Genomic DNA, 21,496 nt, shown 5'->3' on the forward strand with positions numbered 1-21,496 from the left:
ATTTTTCCTGAATTATGTAAGCATGGTCTGAATCTCTTACTGTTTGATTTCTCTTATGACTTACATTCAACCCCTCATACCACTCCAGACTAATCCGATATTTTTAATAATTCATTTAGTTTCTCATGCAAATTTTTCCATATCATAAAAATCTGAAAATGCAGTGACATAATTTTCTAACTTACGGGTATTTAGTTATTTTGGCACTCACATATATAAAACATTTTTGCAATAAATCTCTTTGAATGCAATCTTCTTTACTTCTTAAGTTCAATATGATGAATAACATGTATTGGGTGATTTTTAGGTCATTCTTTTGAACATCATCTAGTAATGTCCTCAGTCCACTTGCCCATGCACCCACCCACCCAGCAGCAGCAGGTCCTGGCTCTGCCACTGTGAGACTGTGGGAAAGTCGCTTTCCCTCTCCGACTCCCTGGCCTTGTTCACCAAGTACCTGCCCTGCCAAACTCATATGATAGCCGTGGGGATCAAGTAACGGCACGTGAGACGCAGAGTGAGATGTCAATGGAGTTTCTAATCAGGTCAGTGCTCTGCACTTCCAGATCCTCCCTCCAACCATTGCCTTAACAAGATATCTCTGCCAAAGCCATTTCCCCCTGGACTTCCTGCTCTGGGACATCAGGGACTCATCAGTGGTCCCTTCCTGCTGACTTGTCTGGTAAAGAGAGGTCACAAATGCCTTGATGTCAGCTGCTTTAATTTAATGACTGTCCGTCCCAGGAGCACTCATATCTTAAATGTGGTTTCTAAGAAGAGGGCAATGTTTCACTCAAATGACTCGATTTCTAATGGTGGACCTTTGGGCAGGGGGCAGACTGATGGGTGTCACAGAGGCTCCTGTCCTCTTCACACCCCTCACACAGAGCACCCACTGCAGGAGGCTTGCCTCCTGGGACAGTGACTTGGTGCCACACCTGGTTCTGCCTGTCTACAGGCACTGTAGATATTTTTGACCAGAATGTTTGTCATTAGAACCACTGCCCCTGTCTTCATGACAACAGTCCCCCATCTCTGTCTCCATTTTCCCTGTGTTGTCACTTGTGGGTGGGTGCATGGGCAGGGGCCATTAGGTAGGGCTGGTTGGCAGTTGTCTTTCCAGAAAATAGTCTCAGACAACTCCTTTTATGTCAACAAAAGATTTCAGATTTTTTGACTCAGAAGCATTTAGGAGCCATTGAAAAATCTTAAGAAAGACCATGAGAGAAATCAGATTTACATTTTAGAAAAAGATCTTTCTGGCAACTGTTGGGAACATAGGCTTTTAAGCAAGTGAAACAAGAGACCAGATAATGTACAAAATAAAACATTAAGGTACTTTGACCACATGTACATGGTGAAGAATAACAGAGAAAAGAAAAGAATTGAAAAATTCCATTCATATAAACCTACAGCCATTTAGTAATCATTCAGTTATATTTACTATATTTGACTTGAAAAGTCAAGTTAGAAAATTTACTTGTGCTATAGTACTTTCAGGTTTTAAGAGATGGAGACATTTATCTGAGAAATTAAACAAATTTTTTATAAAGCACAGAATGAGTTCAGAGTGGCATCAGGAGTAGAATCTTGGACTCCATTGCAATAAACCAGGAAAAATATTATCAGCATTTGTAAGGCACTGGTAATGGAGGAAGAGAGGAGATCATGGATTTGGGAAGTCAAGAACCATTAAGGAGGTAGAATCAATAAGATTCCATTTTCATTTGGATAGGAGGGTAAAAGGAGAGGGAATTGTCAAGGATATCTCTTAGCTTGAGCAATTAGGTATGTGATATTGCCCTTAGTAAGGTAAGAGCTAGAAGAGGAAGAAGAGATATGGAAGGTGATAGAGAAGGTAAAACATTAATTTGGGAGATACTGACTTTGAGGAAATGGTTGCATATTGAAATAAGGATATTCTAGAAGCAGTAAGATACATAGATCTATAACTCAGGAAAGCAAGCTGAACTGGAAGTTCATTAGGGTCATTAGCTCTCAGATGGTGGTTGCATCCATAAATTTGATGAGATAATTCATCCTATGAGTAAATGTTGCATTGGAAAAGCAGAAAGCCAAGGATGCAACACGGAGGAACAGAAATAGTCTTGTTCAGGAAGGCAGTGTGGTATCATAAAGACATCCTGGTTGAAGCATGACTTTGTCCCTCCTAGCTTGAGTGAGTTACTTAACTTCTTAGTCTCAATTTCTTATCTATAAAATGAGGGTAAATAATGTCTGCTCTTAGGATAGTTAAGATGGTTGTCAAGATTTTTGTAGATAATGTGACATTCCTATCACAGTTCCTAGGATATACAGCTGTCATCAGCGTCTTTATCATCATTATTATCACTACTGATGAAGATTGTTAGAAGTCAGTGCCAGGACAGAGTAAAAGCTTGAGTGAACAAAAAGGTGTTGTTCAGGAAACATAGGGTTTTTCGTGTGTGTATTTGAACATTGAAATACCTATTTTGTGCACTCAGAAAGCATTTTTGCTAATTTCTATTTCTCAACTACTTTAGGATAGTTAAAATTACTGGAAACGTATTACTTTTACTGTTTTTATTTTATTTATTTATTTTTTGGGGGCAAGGTCTTGTCCTGTCACCCAGGCTGGAGTCAATGGTGCTGTCACAGCTCACTGTAGCCTCCACCTCTCATGCTCAAGCAATCCTCTCACCTCAACCTCCCGAATAGCTGGGTCTACAGGACACCACATCCAACAGTGTTTTTAAAAATTGTTTTCTAACAACAGAATCCTGCTATCTTGCCCAGGCTGGTCTTGAATTCCTGGGCTCAAGCAATTCTTCTGCCTCAGGCTCCCAAAGTTTTCAGGACTGAGCCCCCATGCAACACCTGGAAATGTATTACTACAATATTTATGTGTACATATTTCACATGGCTATTATAAAAATACAATGTCAAATATATGGCAAAAAACATAAGAAGTTGACCACAGATTGTAGTGAAAAAGACAAGAAAATATAATTTCTATATAGAATAAAAAAGAATATATAAAATGGAAATTGTTTAGCTTCTTTTCTTGGCAAGTTGGATACTTCCCTTCCCCATCGGCATTTCTTTCCTCCTGTATTCACCATATCAATGCGTAAATATTTATCCATCATCCTAATAGGCATATAAGCAAGAAACCTTAGTGTCATCTTTTCATGAATAGTAAAGAAAAAGAAGATCCTGATGAATTTGAGAACAGCCTTCTGAACAAAACCATGGCATTGTATTTGGTTGTGACCCCTGTGACCCTTGTGAGTTTTCAGGGAATACACAAACCACAACTCAATTTTGTGATCAATGGCATAATCCTTCCCTGTCCTCATCTGTTAGACAGTCTGACTCCATGATTCTGCCACACCATGTCCTCAGGAAGAGAGAATTAGGCAAAATTTGCAGTTGTTTCTATCACATGAAGACAAACGCTAGTGAGTATACCATTATGTAATTCACGGAAATGAAAAGCTCTAGGACAAATTACCAGGCTTATCAATCAAAATAAATATGTCCAGCTTGGTGAACAGGGTTTAGGACATTTCCCTGCAAGAAAACACCAGCTTTAGACCTAGGCCTGTTAAAATAAAATCACTTTTTACAAATCAGAAGCTGTAGTAACCTGACAGTTAAAATGCAAGCAAAAATTGTGAAAGGTCAGCATATTCTGGGACACATGGGCACTTCTTCAGAGGGCAAGCTATTAAATTCAATTTCCAAAAGGGAGGAATGCGTATGAATGTTTTAGCATGCTAGTAATCTCACTAGTGAGTGGATTATGTTGCGCCAACTTACTCATTACTAAAGAATTTCTGAAGAACTTGGTGAAGGTTCAGGGATAAACCACAAAGCTGGTTAGAAAATAAGACCTTCGGGAAGATTACTTAAACTGGGTTAATTCTACCTGAAGCATGAAAAACTAGTGAGAACTTTATTAGGGGTTTATATCTTCATTGCTTTTATAGGTCACAAAGGGAATATAGGCTAGTATAAAAATTTCAAGTGATGTAGTAATGTCTATGCACAGAATGAAGGATTTCTCTCATCTCCCAGCAACAATCATTAATACTGGTACCATATTATACATCTATATCTATACATGTATGTCTGTGTATATATTCTTTTACACTTTCCTCATGCACTTTTCAATATATTAATAATGCTCTTTATAAGGGTTTTCAAGTCTGAGGCTTCTTAGTTTGGTGGGGGAGGAGGGAAAGGGAGAAAGAAGTGTCATGTTCACTATGGAGCTGAAGAAAAAAGTAAAAGATATTTGGTGAACATTTCTCTTGATGACAATGACACATTGGGTTGCAGGGGGAAGAAAAGCTGTGTGTCAAAGACTACAGAGAATGCAGATCCATTCATCTTCCCTGCTTTCTCAGACTTCAGTGTGGAGGGAAAGGGTAGAGTTCACACCAATCAGAAGACCCCAAGTCAAATATTGGCTTCTGTGGCAGACATTTGGTTGGCCACCCCCATGCCACCCAGAGGTTTTGAGGAACCTCTAAACAAACTCCATCTCCATTGTCCACTTCTCAGAAGTTAGAAACTCAAATATTCCTTTTGATTAGAGGTGGCTAAAAGGATGTATTTAGAGTCTGCTGATAGAAGGGTTAGATGCAGTCTGCAGAAACTGTTTTTCTTCTTCTTTCTACCTGGTACACAGCACGGTATGAAACACTGGTGGCCACCTTGAGATCATGGGGTCACAAGGCTGCTAGAGACCAACATACTCGAAATGGAGGGCCCAAAGACAGGAGAAGCCTGGACTCCTGAGATCATCCCCAAGCAGCACTAACAGTACCAGAACCATACAAACTCTGAATGTCTTAGTGGCAAAAAATAAAAAAATAAAAAAAATAACCCCAATAGTTTATGTTTCTGTCAATTGCAATTTCTGTTACTGGTAGCTGAAAGTGTTCCTAATTGACAGATGTCAAAGCACCTTCTATTATTTGCCTGGACAAAACTTGTGAACAGAATCCCAATGTCAATATCATTAGGGATTGAAATCACACTTTATGTATTTTTAATGTATTTTAATTTTTTGTGGATACACAGTAGGTGTATAATTTATGCGGTATATGAGATATTTTGATACAGATATGCAATGTGTAATAATCACATCATGGAAAACAAGGTATCCATCCCCTAAAGCATTTATTCTGTGTGTTACAAATACTCCAATTATACTCTTTTAGTTATTTTGAAATGTACAATTAAATTATTGACTGTAGTCATCCTGTAGAGCTATCAAATACTATTGTACCCATCAGCCATCTCTACCTTCCCTCACCCTCCCACTACCCTTTCTAGCCTCTGGTAACAGTCCTTCTACTCTCTATGTCCATGAGTTTAATTATTTTTATTTTTAGATCACACAAGTAAGTGAGAAAATATGATGTTTGTCTTTCTGTGCCTGGCTTTCACATAATGACCTCCAGTTCCATCCATGTTGTATCAAGTGACTGAATCTTGTTCTTTTCATATGGATGAATACTACTCCATGGTGTATAAGTATCACATTCTCTTTATCCATTCATCTATTGATGGACACTTAGGTTGGTTCCAAATCTTGGCTGTTGTGAACAGAGCTGCAGCAAACATGGAAGCACAGATATATCTTCAATATATTGATTTTTTTTTCTCTTGGGTGGGAACCATCAGTAGGATTGCTGGATCATATGGTAGCTCTATTTTTAGTTTTTTGAGGAACCTCTAAACTGTTCTCATAGTGGTTGTACTAATTTACAATCCCACCAACAGTGTCTGAGGGTTTCCTTTTCTCCAAATGTTTGCCAGCATTTGTTGCTGCTTGTCTTTTAATAATAAGCCATTTTAATAATGGGGTGAGAGGATATCTCACTGTAGTTTTGATTTGCAAAATCTCTGATGATCAATGATGTTGAGCACCTTTTCATATGCCTGTTTGTCATTTATGTGTCTTCTTTTGAGAAATGTCTATTCAAATCTTTTGCACATTTTTAAATTAGATTATCATATTTTTTCCTATAGAGTTTTTTGAGCTCCTTACGTATTCTGGTTATTAATCCTTCATTAGATGGGTAGTTTGAAAATATTTTCTTCCACTTTGTGGATGGTCTCTTTACTTCATTGATTGTTTTCTTTGCTGTGCAGAAGCTTTTTAACTTGATGTGGTCCTATTTGTCCATTCTTGCTTTGGTGGTCCATGCTTGTGACAATGTCCTGGAGAGTTTTCCCAGTGTTTTCTTGTACAGGTTTCACAGTTTGAGGTCTTAGATTTAAGTCTTCAATACAAGTTGATTTGACTTTTGCATATGATGAGAGATAGGGGTTTCATTTCATTCTTCTGCATGTGAATATCCAGTTTTCCCAGCACCATTTATTGAAGAGACTGCTGTTTTCCCAGTATATGTTCTTGGCACCTATGTTTAAAATGAGTTCACTGTAGGTGAGTGGATTTGTTTTTGGGTTCTCTATTCTGTTGTATTGGTCTATGTGTCTGTTTTTATCCCAATACCTTGCTGTTTTGGTTTCTATAGGTCTGCAGTATAATTTGAAGTCAACTAATATAATTTTTCCAATTTTGTTCTTTTTGCTTAGGATAGCTTTGGCTATTCTCGGTATTATATGATTCTATATTATCTGAACAATATCACTGATATTTTGATAGGGATCACGTTGAATCTTTAGATTGCTTTGGGTAGTATGGACGTTTTAGCATTATTGAATCTTCCAATCAGGAACATGGAATATCTTTCCATTTTTTGGTGTCTTCTTCAATTTCTTTCATCAATGTCATAGTTTTTATTGTAGAAATTTTCCACTTCTTTGATTACATTAATTCCTGGGTATTTATTTGTGTCTCCTATGAATGAAACTACTTTTTTGATTTCTTTTCATTCTGTTCATTGTTGGCATATAGAAATGCCACTGATTTTTGTATGATGATTTTGTGCTCTGCAACACTACTGAATTTTCTTATCAGTTCTAATAGTTTTCTTGTGGAGTCTTTACGTTTTTCCAACTAAGATCATACCATCTGCAAACAGGTATAATTTGACTATTTCCTTTCTAGTTTGTATTCCCTTTATATCTTTCTGTTGTCTGATTGCTGTAGCTAGAATTTCTAATACTAAATTGAATAACAGTGGTAAAAATGGGCATCCTTGTCATGTTCTAGATTGTAGAAGAAAGTTTTTCAGTTTTTCCCCATTTGGTGTCATATGTGGCTTTTATTATGTTAAGGTACATTTCTTCTATACCCATTTTTAAGGGTTTTATCATGAAGGGATGCCACATTTTGTCAAATGTTTTTTTCACAATTTTAAAATGATTACATAGACTTTATTTTTCATTCTGTTGATATGATGTATCATATTTATTTATTTACATATGTTGAACCATGCTTGTATCCTTGGGATAACTCCCACTTGGGCATAATGAATGATCTTTTAAATTTGTTGTTGAATTCTGTTTGCTAGTATTTTCTTGAGGATTTTTTGTATTGATGTTCCTAAGAGATACTAACCTGTAGTTTTCTTTGTTTGATGTGTCTTTGTCTGGTTTTGGTATCAGAGTAATACTGGCCTCATAGAATGAGTTTGTAAGTACTCACTTCTCCTCTGCTTTCAAAGGAGGAATGAGATTAGTATTAGCTCTTCTTTAAGTTATTGGTAGAAATCAGCAGTGAAGCCATAGGATCCCAAACTTTTCTTTACTGGCAGGCTTTTTACTACAGCTTCAGTTTCATTACTTGCTATTGGTCTGTTCATGTGTTGGATTTTTTTTATAAGTCAACTTTGGTAGGTTTTATATTTTCAGAAATTTATCCATTTCCTTTAGATTTGCCAACTTATAGGCATCTATTTGCTCATTGTAGCCACTAATGATCCTTTGAATTTCTACAGTATTAGGTGTAATGTCTCCCTTTTCATGTCTGATTTTATTTATGGAATCATCTCCATTTTTTTTCATCAGTCTGGCAAAAGATTTGTCAATTTTGTTTATCTTTAAAAAAAACCATTTTTCTGTTTAATTGAAATTTTAATAAATTTCTGTCTGTATTTTTTTTTAAATTTCAAATTCATTAATTTCTACTATCCTTTTTATTATTTCTTTTCTTCTACTAATTTGAGTTTGATTTAACTCTTCCTTTTCCAGTTCTTTAAGGTGCATGGTTAGGTTACTTATTTGAAGGTTTTCTTTTCTGATGTAGACACTTGTAGCTATAAATTTCTTTCTTAGTAGCACTATTGCTGTATTGCGTTACTTTTGGTATGTTGTTTCCATTATCATTTGTTTCAAGACTTTTTCAATTTCCTTTTTAATTTCTTCATTGACCCACTGGTCATTTAGGAGCATATTGTTTCATTTCCATGTGTTTGTATAGTTTCCAAAATTTCTCTTGTTATTGATATTTACTTTTATTCCATTGTGGTCAGAGATGTTTCTTGATACTATTCCAATTAAAAAAATATTTTAAGACTTGTTTTGTGACCTAACATATGGTCTAGCCTTGGGAATAATCCATGTGCTGAGAAAAGAAATGTATATTCTGCAGTTATTGAACGAAAGGTTCTATGAATTTCTATTTGATCCATTGGTTTTGTAGTGCAAATTAAATTTGATGTTTCTTTGTTGATTTTCTGTCTGATAGATTTTTTCCATGATGAAAGTGGGATGTTGAAATCTCCAGTGATTATTCTGTTGAGTTCTATTTCTCTTTTACTTTCTAACAGTATTTGCTTTATATATCTGGGTGCTCTAGTGTTGGATACATATATATTTAAAATCGTCATATTCTCTTGCTGAATTGGCCTCTTTAAATAGTGACCCTCTTTGCCACTGCTAATAGCTTTTATCTTGAAATCTATCTTTTTCTGATATAAGTATAGCAATTCCTGCTCTTTTTAAAAAATTTTTATTAAATGGAATTATGTAATGGAATACAAAGTGTGACTTTTGCTTTTTCGTGGTTTTCATTACCTTGAATTACACTTCACTTATAAAGGTACATATAGACTGTAAGTAAAGGGAAAGATATCTTTTTCCATCCTTTTATTTATAGTCTATATGTATCTTTGTAAGTGAAGTGTGTTTGTTGTAGGCAACAGATCATTTTTATTTTTCACTCTATCACACTTCTCTGTCATTTTACTGTAGAGTTTCCATTCACTGTTCAGTATATTTAATATTGGGTTCAAATATCAGTAGGGGTTTACACCTGCCATTTTAAAATTTGTTTTCTGTCTCTTTTGTTATTTTCTCTTTCTTCTTTATTTCCTTCCTGTCTTCCTTTTAGTGAAGGTGATTTTCTCTGGTGGTATGATTTAATTTCTTGCTTTTTATTTTTTTCTGTATCCATTGTGGGTTTTTTTGATTTGAGACTATCATGTATCTTGCAAATACTATTAGATAACCTGTTATTTTAGCCTGATAACAGCTTAACACTGCTTGCATAAACAGACACACAAAAAGAAAACTAATAAAACTCTACACTTTAACTTCATTTCCCTTCTTTGTAACAATTTTATTGTTTCTATTTGTATCTTACATATCTATGATCTATTTCTTGAAAGTTGTAGTTACTGTTTTGACTAGTGTTTTAGTCTTTCTACTTAAGAGTAGTTTACACACCACAGTTATGGTGTTACAGTATTCTGTTTTTCTTTGTACCTACCATTACCAGTGAGTTTTATAGCTTCAGATCATTTCTTGTTTCTCATTAATGTCCTTTAATTTCAGATTGAAGTTCTACCTTTAGCATTTCTTTTTTTTATTGCATGTTAGGTTTTGGGGTACATGTGCAGAATGTGCAAGATAGTTGCATAGGTACACATATGGCAGTGTGTTTTGATGCCTTCCTCCCCTTCACCCACATTTGGCATTTCTTTTCAGGCCATCCCTCCCCATCTCCCCCCCCGCTGTCCCTCCCCTATTCCCCCCAACAGACACCAGCATGTAGTACCACATTCCCTGTGTCCATGTGTTCTCATTTTTCCCACCTGCCTATGAGTGAGAATATGTGGTATTTCATTTTCTGTTCATGTGTCAGTTTGCTGAGAATGATGTTCTCCAGATTCATCCATGTCCCTACAAACGACATGAACTCATCATTTTTGATTGCTGCATAATATTCCATGGTGTATATGTCCCACATTTTCCCAGTCCAGTCTACCATCGATGGGCATTTGGGTTGGTTCCAGGTCTTTGCTATTGTAAACAGTGCTGCAGTGAACATTCGCGTGCATGTGTCCTTATAGTAGAATGATTTATAGTCCATTGGATATATACCCAGTAATGGGATTGCTGGGTCAAATGGAATTTCTATTTCTAAGGCCTTGAGGAATCGCCACACTGTCTTCCACAATGGTTGAACTAATTTACACTCCCACCAACAGTGTAAAAGTGTTCCTTTTTCTCCACATCCTCTCCAGCATCTGTTGTCTGCAGATTTTTTAATGATCACCATTCTAACTGGCGTGAGATGGTATCTTAGTGTGGTTTTGATTTGCATCTCTCTAGTGACCTGTGATGATGAGCAATTTTTCATATGTTTATTGGCCTCATGTATGTCTTCTTTTGTAAAGTGTCTGTTCATATCCTTTGCCCATATTTGAATGGGCTTGTTTTTTCCCTGTAAATGTGTTTGAGTTCTTTGTAAATTCTGGATATCAACCCTTTGTCAGATGAATAAACTGCAAAAATTTTTTCCCATTCCGTTGGTTGCCGATTCACTCTAGTGACTGTTTCTTTTGCCATGCAGAAGCTGTGGAGTTTGATTAGGTCCCATTTGTCTATTTTGGCTATTGTTGCCAATGCTTTTTCTGTTTTGGTCATGAAGTCCTTGCCTACTCCTATGTCCTGAATGGTTTTGCATATATTTTCTTCTAGGGTTTTTATGGTGCCAGGTCTTATGTTTAAGTCTTTAATTCATCTGGAGTTAATTTTAGTGTAAGGTGTCAGGAAGGGGTCCAGTTTCTGCTTTCTGCACATGGCTAGCCAGTTTTCCCAACACCATTTATTAAACAGGGAATCCTTTCCCCATTGCTTGTTTTTGTCAGGTTTATCAAAGATTGTATGGTTATAGATATGTTCTGTTGCCTCCAATGCCTCTGTTCTGTTCCATTGGTCTATATCTCTGTTTTGGTACCAGTACCATGCTGTTTTGATTACTGTAGCCTTGTAGTATAGTTTGAAGTCCAGTAGTGTGATGTCTCCTGCTGTGTTCTTGTTGCTTAGAATTGACTTGGCTATGCGGGTTCTCTTTTGGTTTCATATGAAGTTCATAGTGTTTTTTTTCCAGTTCTGTGAAGAAAGTCAATGGTAGCTTGATTGGGATAGCATTGATTCTGTAAATTATTTTGGGCAGTATAGCCATTTTCACAATATTGATTCTTTCTAATCATGAACATGGAATGTTTCTCCATCTGTTTGTGTCCTCTCCTATTTCGTTGAGCAGTGGTTAGTAGTTTTCCTTGAAGAGGTCCCCTACATTTCTTGTAAGTTGTATTTCTAGGCATTTTATTCTTTTTGTAGCAATTGTGAATGGCAGTTCGTTCTTGATTTGGCTTTCTTTAAGTCTATTGTTGGTGTAGAGGAATGCTTGTGATTTTTGCACATTGATTTTGTATCCTGAAACTTTGCTGAAGTTGCTTATCAGTTTCAGGAGCTTTTGGGCTGAGGCAATGGGGTCTTCTAGGTATACTAACATGTTGTCTGCAAATAGAGGCTATTTGGCCTCCACCTTTCCTATTTAAATACCCTTTATTTCTTTTTCTTGCCTGATTGCTCTGGCTAGAACTTCCAGTAGTATATTGAATAGGAGTGGTGAGAGAGTGCATCCTTGTCTAGTGTCGAATTTCAAAGGGAATGCTTCCAGCTTTTGCCCATTCAGTATGATATTGGCTGTTGGTTTGTCGTAAATAGCTTTTATTACTTTGACATACATTCCATCAATGCCGAGTTTATTGAGGGTTTTTAGCATAAAGGGCTGTTGAATTTTGTCAAATGCCTTCTCTGCATCAATTGAGATAATCCTGTGGTTTTTGTTTTTGGTTCTGTTTATGTGGTGAATTATGTTGATAGACTTGCGTATGTTGAACCAGCCTTGCATCCCCAGGATGAATCCTACTTGATCATGATGGATAAGTTTTTTGATGTGCTGTTGCAATCGGTTTGCCAGTATTTTATTGAAGATTTTTGCATCTGTGTTCATCGTGGATATTGGCCTGAAGTCTTCTTTTTTTGTTGAGTCTCTGCCGGGTTTTGGTATCAGGATGATGTTGGTCTCATAAATTGATTTGGGAAGTATTCCCTCTTTTTGGATTATTTGGAATAGTTTTAGAAGGAATGGTACCAGCTCCTATTTGTGTGTCTGGTAGAATTTGGCTGTGAACCCAATTGGACCTGGGCTTTTTTTGTGTGGTAGGCTCTTAATTGCTGCCTCGACTTCAGACCTTGTTATTGGTCTATCCATAGTTTTGGCTTCCTCCTGATTAAGGCTTGGGAGGACACAGGTGTCCAGAAACTTATCCATTTCTTCCAGGTTTACTAGTTTATGTGCATAGAGTTGTTTGTAGTATTCTCTGATGATGGTTTGAATTTCTGTGGAGTCTGTGGTGATTTTCCCTTTATCGTTTTTTATTGCATCTATTTGGTTGTTCTCTCTTTCCTTTTTTATTGGTCTGGCTAGTGGTTTGTCTATTTTGTTGATCTTTTCAAAAAACCAGCTCTTGGATTTATTGATTTTTTTGAAGGGTTTTTCGTGTCTCTAATCTTTTTCAGTTCTGCTCTGATCTTATTTATTTCTAATGTTCTGCTAGGTTTTGAGTTTTTTTGATCTTGCTCCTCTAGCTCTTTCAATTTTGACAACAGGGTGTCAATTTTGGATCTCTCCACTCTTATCATGTGGGCACTTATTGCTATATATTTTCCTCTGGAGACTGCTTTAAATGTGTCCCAGAGATTCTGGTATGTTGTGTCTTTGTTCTCGTTGGTTTCAAAGAACTTCTTTATTTCTGCCTTCATTCTTTGTTCATGCAATCAACATTCAAGAGCCAGTTGTTCAGTTTCCATGAAGCTGTGCGGTTCTGAGTTAGTTTCGGGATTCTGAGTTCTAACTTGATTGCACTATGGTCTGAGAGTCTGTTTGTTATGATTTCAGTTGTTTTGCATTTGTTGAGGAGTGCTTTACTTCCAATTATGTGGTCAATTTTAGAGTAGGTGTGATGTGGTGCTGAGAAGAATGCATATTCTGTGGATTTGGGGTGGAGAGTTCTGTAAATGTCTATCAGGTTTGCTTGTTCCAGGTCTGAGTTCAAGCCCTGGATATCCTTGTTAATTTTCTGTCTGGTTGATCTGTCTAATATTGACAATGGAGTGTTGAAGTCTCCTACTATTATTGTGTGGGAGCCTAAGTCTCTTTGTAAGTCATTAAGAACTTGCCTTATATATCTGGGTGCTCCTGTATTTGGTCCATATTTATTTAGGATCATTAGCTCTTCTTGTTGTATCGATCCTGTTATCATTATGCAATGTCCTTCTTTGTCTCTTTTGATCTTTGTTGCTTTAAAGTCTTTTATATCAGAGACAAGAATTGCAACTCCTGCTTTTTTTTGCTCTCCATTTGCTTGGTAAATCTTCCTCCATCCCTTTATTTTGAGTCTTTGTGTATGCTTGCATGAGAGCTGGGTTTCCTGGATACAGGCTACCGATGGGTTTTGGTTTTTTATCCAATTTGCCAGTCTGTGACTTATGATTGGTGCATTTAGCCCATTTACATTTAGTGTTAATATTGTTTCATGTGAATTTCAAACTGCCATTTTGATGGTAGCTGGCTGTTTTGCCCATTAGTCGATGAAGATTCATTTTTTTGATGCTCTTTACCATTTTGTATGTTTTTAGAATGGCTGGTACTTGTTGTTCCTTTCTATATATAGTGCCTCTTTCAGAACCTCTTATAAAGCAGGCCTGTTGGTGACAAAATCTCTGAGTACTTGCTTGTTCGCAAAGAATTTTATTTTTCCTTCACTTATGAAGCTCAGTTTCGCTGGATATAGAATTCTGGGTTGAAAGTTCTTTTCTTTAAGGATGTTGAATAGTGGCCCCCACTCTCTTCTGGCTTGTAGAGTTTCTGCGGAGAGATCTGCTGTGAGTCTGATGGGCTTCCCTTTGTGGGTGACCCGACCTTTCTCTCTGGCTGCCGTTAGTATTTTCTCCTTCATTTCAACCCTGGTGAATCTGGCAATTATGTGCCTTGGGGTTGCTCTTCTTGTGGAATATCTTTGTGGTGTTCTCTGTATTTCCTGGACTTGAATATTAGCCTGCCTTGCTAGGTTGGGGAAATTTTTCCGGATAATATCCTGAAGAGTATTTTCCAGCTTGGATTCATTCTCTTCGTCACATTCTGTTACACCTATCAAATGTAGATTAGGTCTCTTCACATAGTCCCACATTTCTTGGAGACTTTGTTCATTTCTTTTTCTGCTTTTTTCTCTAATCTGGGTTTCTCATTTTGTTTCATTGAGTTGATCTTCGACTTCTGATATCCTTTCTTCTGCTTGGTGAATTCGGCTGTTGAAACTTGTGCATGCTTCGTGAAGTTCTCATGTTGTGTTTTTCAGTCCTTCAATTCATTCGTATTCCTCTCTAAGTTGTACATTCTTGTTATCATTTCCTCGAATCTTTTTTCAAGGTTTTTAGTTTGTTTGCATTGATTTAGAATATGTTCTTTTGCTCACGGAAGTTTCTCATTATCCACCTTCTGAAGCCTGATTCTGTCATTTCGTCACACTCATTCTCCTTCCAGCTTTGTTTCCTTGTTGGTGAGGAGTTTTGGTCCTTTGTAGGAGGTCAGGTGTTTTGGTTTCTGGTGTTTTCTTTCTTTTTGCGTTGGTTTCTTCCCATCTTTGTGGATTTGTCAACCTGTCGTCTGAGTAGTTGCTGACTTTTCATTTGGGTCTCTGAGTGGACGCCAAGGTTGTTGTTGATGAAGTATTTCTGTCGCCTAGTTTTCCTTCTAACAGTCTAGCCCCTTTGCTGTACAACTGCTGAGGTCCACTCCAGGCTCTGCTTGTCTGGGGTACACCTGTAGCAGCTGTGGAACAGTGAGGAATGCTACCAGTTTCTTCTTCTGCTATCTTTGTCCCAGAATGATGCCTGCCAAATATCAGTCTGCTCAGTCCTTTTTGAGGTGACTCTTTGGATATACAGGGGTCAGGGAGCTGCTTGAGGAGACGGACTGTACTTTATAGGAGCTCAAGTACTGAGCTGTAAGCTCCATTGTTCATTCAGGGCTGTTAGGCAGGTGCGTTTATGTCTGCTGCAGCAGAACTTATAAATCCCCGTTTTTTCCTCAGATGCTCTGTCTCGGGGAGTTAGAGCTTTCTTTATGAGTATCCGTTGCACTTTCCTGCCCAGCGAGGAGGCAGTCTAGTCCCTGTTTGCCTGCCGAGGCTCCGCCCTTCTACCGCAGGGTCCGCCTGTTGCCATGGGCTCTGCCCTGCTGCCATGTGCTCTGCCCTACTGTGGTGGGCTTCGCCCTGTTTCTGTGGGCTCTGGCCTGTTGCCTGTGGGCTCCGCCCTGCTGTCATAGGCTCCTCCCTGTTGGCGGAGTCTCTCTGTTATTGTGGGTTGTCTTGGCAACGGCAGCCCTCTGTGCGTTCACTAAGAGCTGCAGTCCTGAGTTGTTCCTACCGTGCCATCTTGGAAATGCCAGCATTTCTTTAGGAGAGTTCTGGTGTTGATGATATCCCTTTTGTCTGGGTAAGTCTTTATTTCTCCTTTATGTCTGAAGAACATTTTCACTGAGTATACTATTATAGGGTAAAATATTTTTTCCATCAGCACTTTAAATATGTCATGTAATTATCTCCTCTCCTGTAACGTTTCCACTGAAAAGTCTGCTGCCAAATATATTGGAACTTCATTGTGTGTTATTTGTTTATTTTCTCTTGCTGCTTTTAGGATTCTTAAGCCTTGATCTTTGGGAGTTTGATTACTAAATGCCTTGAGACAATCTACATTAGGTTAAATCTTCTTAGTGTTCTATAAACTTCTTGTATTTGGAAATGATATCTTTTTCTAGTTTTGGCAATTTCTCTGTTGTTATCACTGTGAATAAACTTTCTATTCCTTTTTCTTTCTCTACCTTCTTTTAAAGGTCAATAGCTCTTAGATTATCCCTTTTGAGGTTATTTTCTAGATCTTGAGTGGGTACATCATTCTTTTTAATTCTTTTTTCTTTTAGGCAAATAGCTTATCTTTAAGCTCACTAATTTTTTCTTCTTGATTAATTCTGCTAATAAGAGACTCTGCTGCATTCTTCAGTATGTCAATTACATTTTTCAGTTCTAGAATATCTGCTTGATTCTTGTTAATTATTTCAATCTCATTGTTAAATTTATCTGGTGGAATTTTGAATTTCTTATCTGTGTTATCATGAATTTCTTTACATTTCTTTAAAGCAGCAATTATGAGTTCTGTCTGAAAAATCACGTCTCTGTTTCTTCCCGATTGGTCCCTGGTGACTTATTTATTTTGTTTGGTAAAGTCTTGTTTTCCTGAATGGTCTTGTTTCTTGTAGATGTTCATCAGAGTTTTGAGTTTTGAAGAATTATGTATGTATTGTAGTCTTCACAGTTGGGTGTTTGTGCTTGTCCTTCTTGGGAAGGCTTTCTAGGTATTCAAAGGGACGTTGGCCCTATGCCCAATAACACTGTGGTTTTTGCAGATTCATAAGGACTGCCTTGGTGGTCCTAGAGAAGATCTGGAAGAATTCTCTGGATTGGCAGGCAGAGATTCTTTTCCCCACCCCCTTACTTTCTCTCAAATGAATGGAGTCTCTCTCTCTCTGTGCTGAGCATTCTGGGACTGGAGGGGGGATGGTGATGCAAACACCCCCATGGCCATCACCACTGGAACTGCACTGGGTCAGATCTGAAGTCAGCACAATAGTGGGACCTCACCCAAGGCCTGTTGTAACCACCACAACCTGGCTACAATCTATCTTCACTCAAGCTGCTAAGGCTCCATGATTGGCAAGTGGCAAAACCAGCCAGATTTGTGTTATCTCTTTAGGGTGGTAAATTATCCTAGGCCCCTGGGGGTACAGAGATACTGTCTGGGAGCTAGGGGTTGGAATCAAAAGCCTTAGAAATTTATCTGATGTTCTATTCTACTGTAGGTAAACTGGCACTCAAACCACAATGTAAAGTTCTTCCTGCTCTTCCCTCCCTCTTTCACAGACAGTGAAGCCTCTCCCTGTGGCTACTATCACCACTGGCCCATGACAGTTTCTGCAAGACCACTGCTGATGTTCACTTAAAGCCAAAGGGCTCTTCAGTCAGGTTGTGATGAGTGCAGCCAGGACTTAGACTCACCTTTCAGGGCAATGGGCTCCCCTCTAGCTCAGGGTAGGTCCAGAAATGCTGTCCAAGAGCCTTGACCTGGACACAGGGTTGCCAAGAGCCTGCTGGTTGCTCTACCCCATTGTGGATGAGCTGGTACCTAAGGTACAAGACAATGTCCTCTTTACTTTTTCCTTTTCTTTTCTCAAACAGAAAAAGATTTTCACCATAGTCACTACTTCTGGTAATGTGCTGGGTCATAACTAAAGCCAACACATCTCCAAGCCCAAGACCCATGGTGTACCATGTAGGGACTGCTGCTGGTTATTCAAGACACAAGGGTCTTTAGTCAGCAGGTGATAAATCCTCCTAGGACTGGATACTTCCCTTCAATGAAATGGCTTAACTTTTGGCCCAGGATATGTCTACAAATGTCATCCATGAGCTAGGGCCTGGAAAGGGGACCTCAAGCACCTCCTTAGCCCCTTTGCCGGTGCCTCTCTAAGTCATGTATCATCCTAGTCCACTGGCTCTAAGCCCATCTCAGCATTAGAAGTTGCTTAGGAATTGCAGACCTTGTGTCCTAGACCGCCTTTCAAGTTTACCCAGGACCCCAGAGCACTTTGGCTAGTGGTGGCAAGTCTTGCCAAGAAACTCAAATTCCAATGGGTGGGATGGACAGTTCCCCTCTGGCTTCATCTGGTCCAAAAGTTTCCTCTGTGTGCAGGTGGTAGTTGAGCCCGGCCTGGCTTTGCTCTCTACCATGATAGAGCAGCACTGTATTCAATGTAAAGTCCCCCAATCACTGCATGCTCCCTCCTCCAAGAACAGACTCCGTCTCCATGCTACATGTCTCCTGCTGGGGGTGGGGTGGTGTTGGCAATTCAAGACTATCTCTACTACCCTCATCAATGCCTGTTTCAGCAATGTAAAGTTAAAACCAGGTACCATGATAGCTCACCTGATTTTTGGTTCTTATGATGGTGCTTTTCCATATGTAGATAGGTGTTCAAACTTGGTGTTCCTGCTAGGGGGCAAACAGTATAGGCTTCTCTTCTCTATGTTACTCCAACCCCTCCACCCACTTCCTCTTGTAGGCCTAAGAAATACATCAAATAAAATTCATTGTTCCAGGTCAGAAACCTGTTAGGGAGTGATGACCATTCTCATTCTGAATATACTGCTGTCTAAGGGACATACATGCGAGAAAAAATCGTCCTAGAGGTATCTGAAAATATGTATCAGAGATGTGTGGGCCAGTGTTTGCTCAAGGAACCAGAAGTGCATCTACTCTGTGGTCATCAAGTTTTAGGTTGACCCTTGTGCTCAAAATTACTTCACCAAACAAAGGACCATCTAATGAACATAAAACACACACACTTTGCCTCTTGTTCACATCAGGAGCCATTACAAAGGTAGTGGTTAAAAAAGCCCAGTAGAGGGTAAAATGCCTGGGGTTTTACTTGGTCACTTCCCAGCTCTGAGTGTTTAGGTAAATGTATCCCTTTGTGCCCCTGTTTCCTCACCTGCAAAATGGGCATGATAACAGAAGCTGTTTCACGGGATTTATATAAGGATTAAATGAAGGGATACATACAAATCCTTACAAAAGTACCTGACGGTCTGTAATTGGTGGGCCTACATATAAGACTGTTGCTGCTTAGCATAGTGCCTGTCACATGAGAAGTGCTTCATAATGTGAATATTTTGATTACTTTATTCTCCCCCAAGTTTTTTTTAAGAGTAATTTTGATGGAACTTTAAAAGTGATGCCAGATATACTTTATTGGAGTGGTTAAGTAAGCTCAGTTAATACATACATAAATTATTGCCTCTGCCATCCCTATAATCTAGTTTTTCTTTTAAACTATATTCTTGTTTAAAAGAATTTAAACAAGATTCTTGTTGTTCTTTTAAAATATACCAAACAATTTAAAGGGCATTCTGGATGACTTTCTACTTAAGACAAATGGCTTTGGTATTATATCTGTGAAAGTTAATTACACATATTGGGTCATTCTTATGGTGCCCAACTAAATCAGAGTTGAGGGGCCAGAGGGAATAAAAAGACTCAGAGCACATAGCACCTGTTCTAAGAATTACATTTTCTCCAAATCAAGCTGCTGAAATGGCCTTCCATAACCCTAAGACTAGTCTTACCTGGTAGCTGCTGAAATGACCTGCTGTGATGCTAAGACTGGTTTTATCTATTCCAGTCACTCACCAGCTAGAGCTTGCCATTTCCCAAAGCCTCTTGAGTGCCAGTGAGAGTTCCTTCAAAACAATATGTAACATTTCTCTTTCTATTAAAACTCTCAAACTTCTTCTGTTTGTTCTTTGGAGATACTGAAGACCACCTGGTTTATATGTAGGTCCGAAATTGCAGTTTTTGCTTCCCAAATAAAATGTTTTAAATTTAGATATTTATTCTGTATTTTATTTGACTTAGATACTTCCTTGCCCAAGGGCCGGGCCACAGGTGTTCTATAATTAGGGTTGCCACAAAAATCTATTGTCCACACTGGAAATCATATATAGTACATTCCAAAGCTAAGGGCAAGTTATTTTTATTCCTCCTGCCTTTGTACTATCTGTGTCATGATTCCTTTCATTTGTAATGGATTATTCAGAGTTGATGCTATTTGTATTTCACTTTTCCTTGAAGGGAAAAGAGAAAATTTTAATGACGCTCCAATTATAATCTTGAATCACTTGTCCCTTAAAGGCAAACACTGTTAATGTGTAGTTCTTAAAGACCTAGGATATTGCCACTACTTGTCATTATAATCATATAACATGGCAACATAAAGACTGCCCAAAATGACCAAATTACTATGACTGCTTCATCTCCCAGATTAAATCAAACTTATCATGCCTTCTTACATAATTTCCTTAGTATATTTTTTAGCAATTGGGTTTATAATTCTTTAACTATAAGCAGGTGGGGTTTTTTCCTTCTTTCTCCCTAAAGGGGACTACATTTCTGAGGTTTTCGATGTGGTCTTTATGTTGGAATTTATCAGTTGGAAGGCAAAAGTAAAGATTAGACTATATGATTTGGGTTGTTGTTGCTGTTGAAATAATGAGTAAGCAGTGACAAAAAGTAGTTAGTGTAACTCTGCCTCATTAAGTATTTTGTATGATCTCGTGTGTGTGCATGTGTGTGTGTGTGTGTGTGTGTGTGTGTGTGTGTGTCTAGCATAGGCTTTCCTCATCTCTTTTCCTCCTCTTTTCTGGGTCCCGTGTTTATTCATATCAAACTGAAGCACTGGAGGTTTAAAACTGTGCTACAAAGGGCGGTAGAACTTTTTAAAAATGCATAGCTTCATAGGGTGACAAAACTGAGGCTAGGGTACACGATAATATTTAACAATTTGTTTAATGTGGAGGGTGATTTGAAAATACAAAAAAAGTTCACCTCCTTCTTAGTCTTGTTACCAAGTAGGAATGCTTTTTACCGACTACTTAGAGCCGAACAAAATGCTCACTGTGGAACTTTCTCCAGGCCCCTCTGCCTGTGCTTTAGTCACTACTGATTTACTTAGTCTGAGTTCTAGGATTGAACCCCTAGACATTAATCTTGTTCCATTCCAAATTTGCTCAAAATTTTGATTATGATTAGGTGTTGAATTTTATATAACATTTTTTCTTCATTTATTCAGATGACCAGAGGGTTTTGCTTCTTAATTTCTTAATGTGTTCTATTACAATACTAGATTTTCTAATTTAAACCATCCTTGCTTTTGTAGAATAAATCTAGTTTAGTCACAGGTATTTTGTTATTCCAAGTTGCTAACATTTATATGTCCATTTTTATAAATGAGATTATCCCATAACTTTTGTTCATTGTACTGTTCTTACCTGAGTTTTCTATTAATCGCTGATTTTTCTCTAGACATTTGGAGTGGATTAATGTCACACATAGTTAAGATTAGACTTGGGGGCAGGACTCAAGATGGTGCTGTGAGAACAACCCAGGATCGAAGCTCTCGTTGAATCCGTGGAGAGTTGAGTCGGAGCTGCATTTCCAGACTGATCTTTGTTGCCCACAGAACAGGGAAATTCCCAAGTATAAAGGAGACGTGGGACGCCAGGCAGTACCTCTGCCTGGCGAAGCCGGCGGCCGGGGTGGCGGCGGCCGGCCCTACTCA

At 38.2% G+C, this 21,496-nt stretch overlaps 1 long non-coding RNA gene across 1 annotated transcript in view; it reads left to right on the forward strand.

Moving 5' to 3' along the window:
• Positions 1–15,330: 15,330 nt before the first annotated feature.
• LOC118151451 (uncharacterized) overlaps positions 15,331–21,496 on the forward strand; it is a 40,654-nt gene continuing 34,488 nt past the window's right edge. Inside the window, exon 1 of the long non-coding RNA XR_004739776.3 lies at positions 15,331–15,762. This is a non-coding gene — a long non-coding RNA (uncharacterized LOC118151451). The remainder of the gene's footprint in view (positions 15,763–21,496) is intronic.

This window comes from Callithrix jacchus, chromosome 2 (assembly GCF_049354715.1).
Source record: "Callithrix jacchus isolate 240 chromosome 2, calJac240_pri, whole genome shotgun sequence".
Taxonomy (NCBI): domain Eukaryota; kingdom Metazoa; phylum Chordata; class Mammalia; order Primates; family Cebidae; genus Callithrix; species Callithrix jacchus.